This window comes from Lissotriton vulgaris, chromosome 2_1, assembly GCF_964263255.1.
Source record: "Lissotriton vulgaris chromosome 2_1, aLisVul1.2, whole genome shotgun sequence".
In the NCBI taxonomy this organism is placed as follows: domain Eukaryota; kingdom Metazoa; phylum Chordata; class Amphibia; order Caudata; family Salamandridae; genus Lissotriton; species Lissotriton vulgaris.
This window is the reverse complement of record NC_141687.1, coordinates 1,107,570,195-1,107,578,526: the sequence shown is the minus strand read 5'-3', so window position 1 is coordinate 1,107,578,526 and position 8,332 is coordinate 1,107,570,195.

The window sequence follows — 8,332 nt, the reverse complement described above, 5'->3', positions numbered from 1 at the left end:
CTTTCAAAACTTGACCCACCTTTCACTGTAATACACTGGTGACCAAATGGCTTCCTTATAAATTGGTAAACTCCTTCCGTAGTGATGAAAGCCATAAGGCTTTTCAAGTCTGGAGGTAGTTTTTTCTGATGATATGCACTTTTAAGGTCTAACTTAGAAAAATATTTTGCACCTTTCAAAGACAAAACTAATTCTCCAATATTTGGAAGTGGAAAGCTGTCTGTTATAATGTTTTGATTGACAGTGCGCAAGTCAACACACAAACGAAAACTTCCATCAGGTTTGCCCGTGACCACCACTGGAGAAATCAAGCTAGATGTGTCAACAGGTTCAATTATTCCTTGAGAACCCATTTCTTTAAGCATACGTTTAGCCTCTTCTCTAACCACAATGGGAACTTTCCTAACCTTGTGTTGAATAGGTATAGCACCTGGTTTGACCAACATTTTGGAGGCAATAGGACTACGTGCTCTAAACGGAAGGTTCCCAACGGATCAACCACCTGGCTGGTCATTTCACAACCACGAATCAATATCAAGAATTGACTTTACTTTAATGTCATTAGACATGTTTGATAAAATTGGTTCCTATCGACTCAATAAGCGAATCGACAGTGATCACAGCCAGCAAATAGTGGAATTGTGTTTTGATTTCTCCAGACATCAAAGTTATTTAACCACAGGAGGACAGATTACGTCAATTAATCATAAGAAACTCATCTGGAAACCGGATAAAAAATATGTTGTGGAAAAAAGGGCTCAAAAATTGGCAATTGAATGTTTTGAGAAGCATGCAACGCAGTCAGCAATACTATGTTGGGAAAAATTCACCAAAAAGGCAGTAGAAATGGATAACGAAAATACGACTAGTAAGAAATCGAAATTTAGGAAAAAAGAAATGAAAATTGATAACAAAATCAATCTTCCCTACACAATTAAAAAAGTAAGGCGGACCCGTAACAAATTGGGGAAACAACTTACCAAGATGCCGGAAAACTAAGATGTCAGGATACAACTCAGAAATACGAATAGTAATTTGAGGAAATTAATATGGTCTGAAAAAACAAAACCCAACAAGAACTATGGACAAAAATCTTCCACGCTAGTAACCAACCAAATTCCAGAGAATTTTGGAAAATTATTAACGAAATAAACAGACCAAACAAGCATGTAAATGCCTCGCCAATAACAGAAGAGGACTGGGTAAGGTTTATTAAAAAAAACCCTATTAGCCGAAATAGAATTTTGTACCAACGGTGAGGGCCACAAAGAGCCCACTGAAAGACCAACTGAAATGGATCAGGTGATAAATGTCACAATCACTGAGGTAGCAAACTTAATAAAGAGACAAAGGGATGGAGCTCCGGGTCCCAACGGTATCCCTTTTGCCCTCTACAAAGAGGACCCCTTATTATGGGCCACCTATCTGACAAAGGTTTTCAATGAAATTATCCATACAGGGCAAATACCACAATCCTGGAGAGGATCACTTATATCGCCCGTGTTTAAAAAGGGTAATTGGCAACTACCGGAGAATTATCGTCTGATCACCCTACAAGAAACGGACGCCAAGTTATTCGCAGGTCTCTTATTATCAATTTTGACAGATTGGGTCAAGGAAAAGTCAATACTACCCCCAAACCAAACCGGCTTCATTAAGGGCTTAGGCACCACAACCAATTTGTTAATTTTATCAGTTTTAATGGATAAGACACTTTTTTCTAAACAGTCACTTTACTTTTGTTTTGTCGATTTCAGATCGGCCTTTGATTTAGTAAATAGTAAGCATAGGCGGAAAATCCGTTTTGCTCGCGGATTTTGCGGATTTTCGGTAAATTCGCAATCCGCGAGATTCGCGAATCTCCCGCAAAATCCGCAAATCCACGAGCAGCGGATTTTGCTCGCACTGCTCGCACTGTTCGAGTGAGTTCGCGGCTTCCCAGTACAACTTCGCGCCCCGCGAATAAGTGCAAAATTGCAGAAATACGATCTTAGCAAAACTGAAACTACTTACCAGGTTCAAAAGTTCAGGCTCATCATTAGTAGCCATTTCCTGTAGTGCTTCCTGAGGGGCCCCTCCAGTTCAGTTGCCAGTTGCAACTATTATGTGACCCTGCTCTGAACCTCAGAATAGTTACACATATGCCACAAAGGTCCTGAATTACAGCTAAGGGAGACAAGCAGGAGCCAGGCTGGAAGTTCAAATCCATTAATCAGCCCCTAATTCATTATTGTCAGTTGGGGCAGGGCAGGTGTTGTAACTAATTTTGCAACAATGAAAGCACTTAGCAAGTGCAACAGATCACTAATCAGGAAGCACTAAGGAAGCAGGTGCCAGCTAAAAAAATATTCTGTGACACATTAATCAGCCCCAAATTAATTCAGGTCACTTGAGGCAGGGAAGGTGTGCTTGCGTTGCCACAATAATGTACACTGACTGGACAACCAGAGGGTGCTGTGATGAAACAGAGGGTGGCATGGGTGGGCCAGAGGGTGGCATGAGTAGTCAGAGAGTGGCAGTGGTGACAGAGAGTGGCAGTGATGAAGAAGAGTGTCCCAAACAGGCTGGACACGTAGAAACAACAAGTTCGCGAAACTTGCGACCCGACAGGTAAGTTCGCAATTTGCGAAATTGTACAAAACCCTCGCGAACTGGCAGAAACCCGCGCAAACACACACAAAAAAAATCCGCAAATTCGTGAGAATTCGCGGATTTTGCGGATTGCGAGTTCGCAAATCCGCAAAATTCGCGAACGCGAGATTCGCAAAATTCGCCCATGCTTAGTAAATAGGTCCCTCCTATGAAAAAAACTCGAGGGCTACGGAATCCCAGGCTCACTACTGGCCCTTATTAAGCTATTATACTCTGATAATTGGGTCAAGGTGAGGATAGGTGACGGCCGAGATTTGACCAATAAAATACTGGTGACTCGTGGCCTTAAGCAGGGATGCGTGCTTGCACCTTTACTTTTCAATTTATTTGTGGCCGATCTTACCAACTCATTAAACGAGGTAAACTCACATCCACCTAGGTTAGCCGGAAAACAAATGTCTAACTTGCTATATGCAGACGACGTGGTGTTGCTGAGCCACACAAAAGTGGGCCTGCAAAGACTGATCGATCGTACACTTAAATATGCAAAGGATAATCAAATGACAATAAATGAGACAAAAACAAAAATAATGGTTGTGACAGGAAGAAAAAGACAAAAGATGAAATGGTTCCTGGGACAAACACAACTAGAGCAAGTGGAGAGTTATCGATATCTCAGTGTCCTTTTCAATGAGACCGGAAGTTTTGTACCACAAAGGGAAGATATTGTAAGGAAGGCGAATAGCTTGATTGCGGCATTTAGAACCCAACAAAAGAATCTATCTGCACTGTCATACGGGCCACTGTTAAAAATCATAGCTGCCAAACTATTACCATCCTTAACATACGGTGCTGAAGTGCTAAACGGGAAGGATGCTTTGCTTATCAACAATGCTGCGGCAAAAACCTATGAAATATTATTCACCCTACCATGTAATGCCTCACAAGCGCAAATAAGGATGGAATTCGGTATGAACAAACAGCTATATGCCCGGCAAGGCCAAATATTAAAAGTTTGGAATAGAGTAAAAAATGATCAGGACACTCAACTGTCTATAGCTTTGTGGAGAGAGGTTAAAGATAACCAGAAACTGCAAGCGTGGAAATACCTAAACAATGCAAAAGAAGAATTTGGAATATCAGCAATCTGGGAAAACACAATAACGCAGGAAAGCTTTAAAAAAACAATCAATAAGCTGGATACTCACCTATCGCTGCTAAAAGACAAAGCTCTATTAGTAAAACGTAAGCACTCATGGCCAATAATAAACGGCTACAAAAAAAACAAGTCCAAGCTTACCTTTATACTGCATGGTCAGTCCAAAGTAAGCGAACATTTATAGAAGCACGATTTGGTCTATGGCCAGGTTTGTGTCATCTTCTACTCTGGAAGTCAAACGAGGGCCATACGTTATGTGGACTTTGCAAGGGGGGAAAAGAAGACATTGTGCACTTGGTATGTCTGTGCCCTGCCATAGACTCAGAAAGGAGACTAATCCTCAGGAGGTTGTTTAATGCACGAGATATAAGAACCTGTAGACAAGAAATAATGGCGTGCTTAAGCCTGAATGACTTACCAATGAATGTTGCTTTTGTGAAAAATTTTAAATGTGATTGCCAAAGGTCTTAAGCAAAATTTTACCTAGTTTTATTTTTTTTTCTTTTAATGCCATTTACTATTAGCACGATGTTTTAAGTGTGTATTGATGCTGATATTTTCTCTAAGGTCACATTTTTGTAAGATTTTAATTAATCAAACAAATAAACTTAAACTTGAAACTTGATGTCTTTCAAAACTTGACCCACCTTTCACTGTAATACACTGGTGACCAAATGGCATCCTTATAAATTGGTAAACTCCTTCCGTAGTGATGTAAGCCATAAGGCTTTTCGAGTCTGGAGGTAGTTTTTTACTGATGATATGCACTTTTAAGGCCTAACTTAGTAAAATATTTTGCACCTTTCAAAGACAAAACGAACTCTCCAATATTTGGAAGTGGAAAACTGTCTGTTATAATGTTTTGATTGACAGTGCGCAAGTCAACACACAAACAAAAACTTCCATCAGGTTTGCCCGTGACCACCACTGGAAAAATCAAGCTATATGTGTCAACAGGTTCAATTATTCCTTGAGAACCCATTTCTTTAAGCATACGTTTAGCCTCTTCTCTAACCACAATGGGAACTTTCCTAACCTTGTGTTGAATAGGTATAGCACCTGGTTTGACCAACATTTTATGTTCATAGTTTTTAAAAAGACCAATATCATCTGAAAACACCGTTCTTACTCCATCTACAATGTCTTTTGCATGCTACTCTTCTATTACTAACACCTAATTTGGCTTTATGATGATACCCAATCCTATTGGGGTTGCCACCCAAAAAAGAGGGACCATATTTTGCCATATAAACAACTCTCCCTTGAAAATTTATTTCAGTTGTCATGTAACCTTCAATATCAATTTCTCCTCCTTGATAACCTCCAGGATGTATGTCTTTTCGTAGCAAGTTCGCATTTGGCCACAATTTTTTAAACACATCCTTAGGTATAATATGTATATAAGGATCGAGAATCCACAATGAGTTCAACAGACATATTCTCAATAATAAACACAGCCTTGGATCTGGAACTCCTGGGTGTACTTTCTTCACCATAAATACACAAAATCCTATTTGTTATTAACTCCTCATCAATAAGAGAAATGTCATCTCGTAATATAGATTTGTCATTGGTTGTGCCACTGTTGGATCTACACATGCGTGCAAAATGACCCTTTCTACCACAACGTCTACATTCCTTTCCAATAGCATAACAACTCTTAAAGTTTGCAGTGTGGTAACTACATCCACATCTGAAACATATTCTAGCTGGTTGTTTGGTATTGTCAATGGTTCTAGTAGGTGTAGAACTACTGCTACGTGTGACAAAAGCGCTTTTCTTGACTTCTTTTTTTTCCTAACTTCCCTACATTCAATACAGCAACTTCTTCACTTTCTATGAAAGACACATCACCATCTACTTTTCTTTTTTCCATTTCGTTCATGCAATGCTCTGATTGCTCAACAACCTTGGTAATCTCTATGGCATCAGGCAGTGATCGGTTTTTAGCAGCCCAAAGCCTTTCTTGCAATTTCTTATTCTTACATTGTCCAATAAGTTGATCTCGTATAGTTTCTTCTCTCATAACTCCAAATTGACATTTAACCGATAATTCCCTTAATCTGGAAACAAACAGATCAACCATCTCACCTATTTTTTGGGGTTGAGTAAAGAATTTATATCTTGATATTACTATATTAGTTTCCTTGGCAAACCTTCTCTCTAACCTGACTTTGGCTTCTAAATACAGATTTGTAATTTGTTGTCCATTACCACCTGTAGCAACCAGTAAATATTTAAAATTATGTTGCCCTTCATTTCATAAAGTGCTTAATAACAAGGCCTTCTTCTGACAATTTGTAAAATCACCACCATTAAGTGCTTCAATGTAATTTTCAAATATTTCAATCCAATCTTCCCACTCTATAGATGGAGAGCCTGCTTGTGCTAAAAATACTGGTGGTGGAATTATTGCAGCTTCCATGACTTCTAATATTTTAAAATTACTGATATGTGTATATTGAATATTAATTTGTTTCTGCGATTACCAAATTTAACTATGTATAATAAGGCAATAAAAAACATTAGAAGTGCCTATCACTGATGAAAGTGCAGGAAAAACACACAAGCAAAAAAACCAATTAGTGGGCCTGTCACTGATGACTATGAATGAGCAGGCAAAACATACTAGAAAAAAAATATGTGTGCCTGTCACTGATGATTATTTAACAACATGAAGCATACAATGGAGTGAAGCGAGATGGTAGTGTGCTTATCACCATGATGTGTGAAAGCTCTAACTAACGTTTTAAAAACCGGAAAGTTGCCCGAAAGTATAATAATGAGTACCCTATGTCCAATGGTGTGTTTGTCACCGATGTTCAAGCATATTTTCTTAGAAGAAAGTGAACGCACTTATTTGGTGTGCTAATCACCGCAGTACAACAAAGGTGCTGTGTGCCGATACGGGTTGCCAGGTGATTTACTATACACCAACAAACCCAAAATGGCCAAACATTACGTTGCATGATGTTGCATGTAAAGACGTGATGACTCTATGCATACGGTGATGACTGCAAGTAGAAATCCGGATCATAGTTGAAGATGAAGTGGAATCCAGACTTCATGGTCGAATTCAAAGTCTCCGGTGAGGTTCCAGGCAGCAGTTGGTCTCCGTCACGTCGTGTGTTGAGGTATGTTTATTTTGAATATACACAATGTGCTTCTCCTCTGTAACCGTTGACAAAGATAGACAACAGATCCAAAAACGTCTTACTACTTCCCATAAATCGGCAGTCTTGCAAAGTGACACATCAGAATCTATCTTCTTTTTGGCACAATTCCTCTATTTTCAAAATTTGTCAAAGCATCAAAATCTTCAAAATTTGTTGGAAATTATTGAAACACATGAATTCTCGTATCACCAGGCAGTAGTTAATTATGGCTGGAATCGTCACCAATTTTGTAAAGTAATAACTCGCAGTACTTGAAGATTTAGTAAAATTTAATGTAGAAGTAATTGACCGCAGGTGATGCTCCCTTTCCATCCAGATATCAACTGTCTGTTCAGAGAACACACACTGCAGAGAATGCAAAGAACATTCTAATAAAGAATCACAATACATCATGCACATTCAAGGTACACAACCAAATTATAACAAAGTCATATCACCCTTCCATTCCTGGCTGAATATTCCTGGGAGCAGCTGTCTGGCCAACCAACCCATCCACACCGCATTCTGAAAAGAAATAGCAGCTTGGAAGATCATTGCAGCACACCACTCCTCTGAGTCAAGTTGTGCCCATCCACTTCCTGTTTCTGCTTGGCCCAAGTGAAATTTCATTTAAACCTGCATTATCTGATATCATTTCTTTAATTTTGCGTTTTACTTGTTGCTGAAAATTATGCCATTTCTTTTAGTTGAAAATCTTATCAGGAGAGCATCAAGAAAATGTGACCTACTGTTGGTTGCAAATGCAAAAACAATAGTTGATGGACAGAATGCAGAACAATGTCATACATTCACCCCAGTACAGTGATCTGGGCCTAAATCCATCGTTTTCTTGCAGTCCACACCACCCCAGTTCAGACATGGCCATATGCAAATCAGCCTTTACCCTGTGCCTCATGGGAACAGTCCAGCCCGAACTGCCAAGCCATGTCTTTACCGGACAGGAATCAAGCATCCTAGGACCGGTTTCTGGCTATCAGCCGTCTTCAGCCAGGATAGCTTGACTCCAGTGGTGTGGAGAGCATGGGACTCAATTCTGAGCATACCCATCCCACTCGGGGTGACAAATGCAAAAACAATAGTTGATGGACAGAATGCAGAACAATGTCATAGATTCACCCCAGTACAGAGATCTGGACCTAAATCCATCGTTTATTTGCACTCCACACCACCCCAGTTCAGACATGGCCATATGCAAATCAGCCTTGACCCTGTGCCTCATGGGAACAGTCCAGCCTGAATTGCCAAGCCATGTCTTTACTGGACCGGAATCAAGCATCCTAGGACCAGTTTCTGGCTATCAGCTGTCTTCAGCCAGGATAGCTTGACTCCAGTGGTGTGGAGAGCATGGGACTCAATTCTGAGCATACCCATCCCACTCTGGGTGACAAATGCAAAACAACAGTTG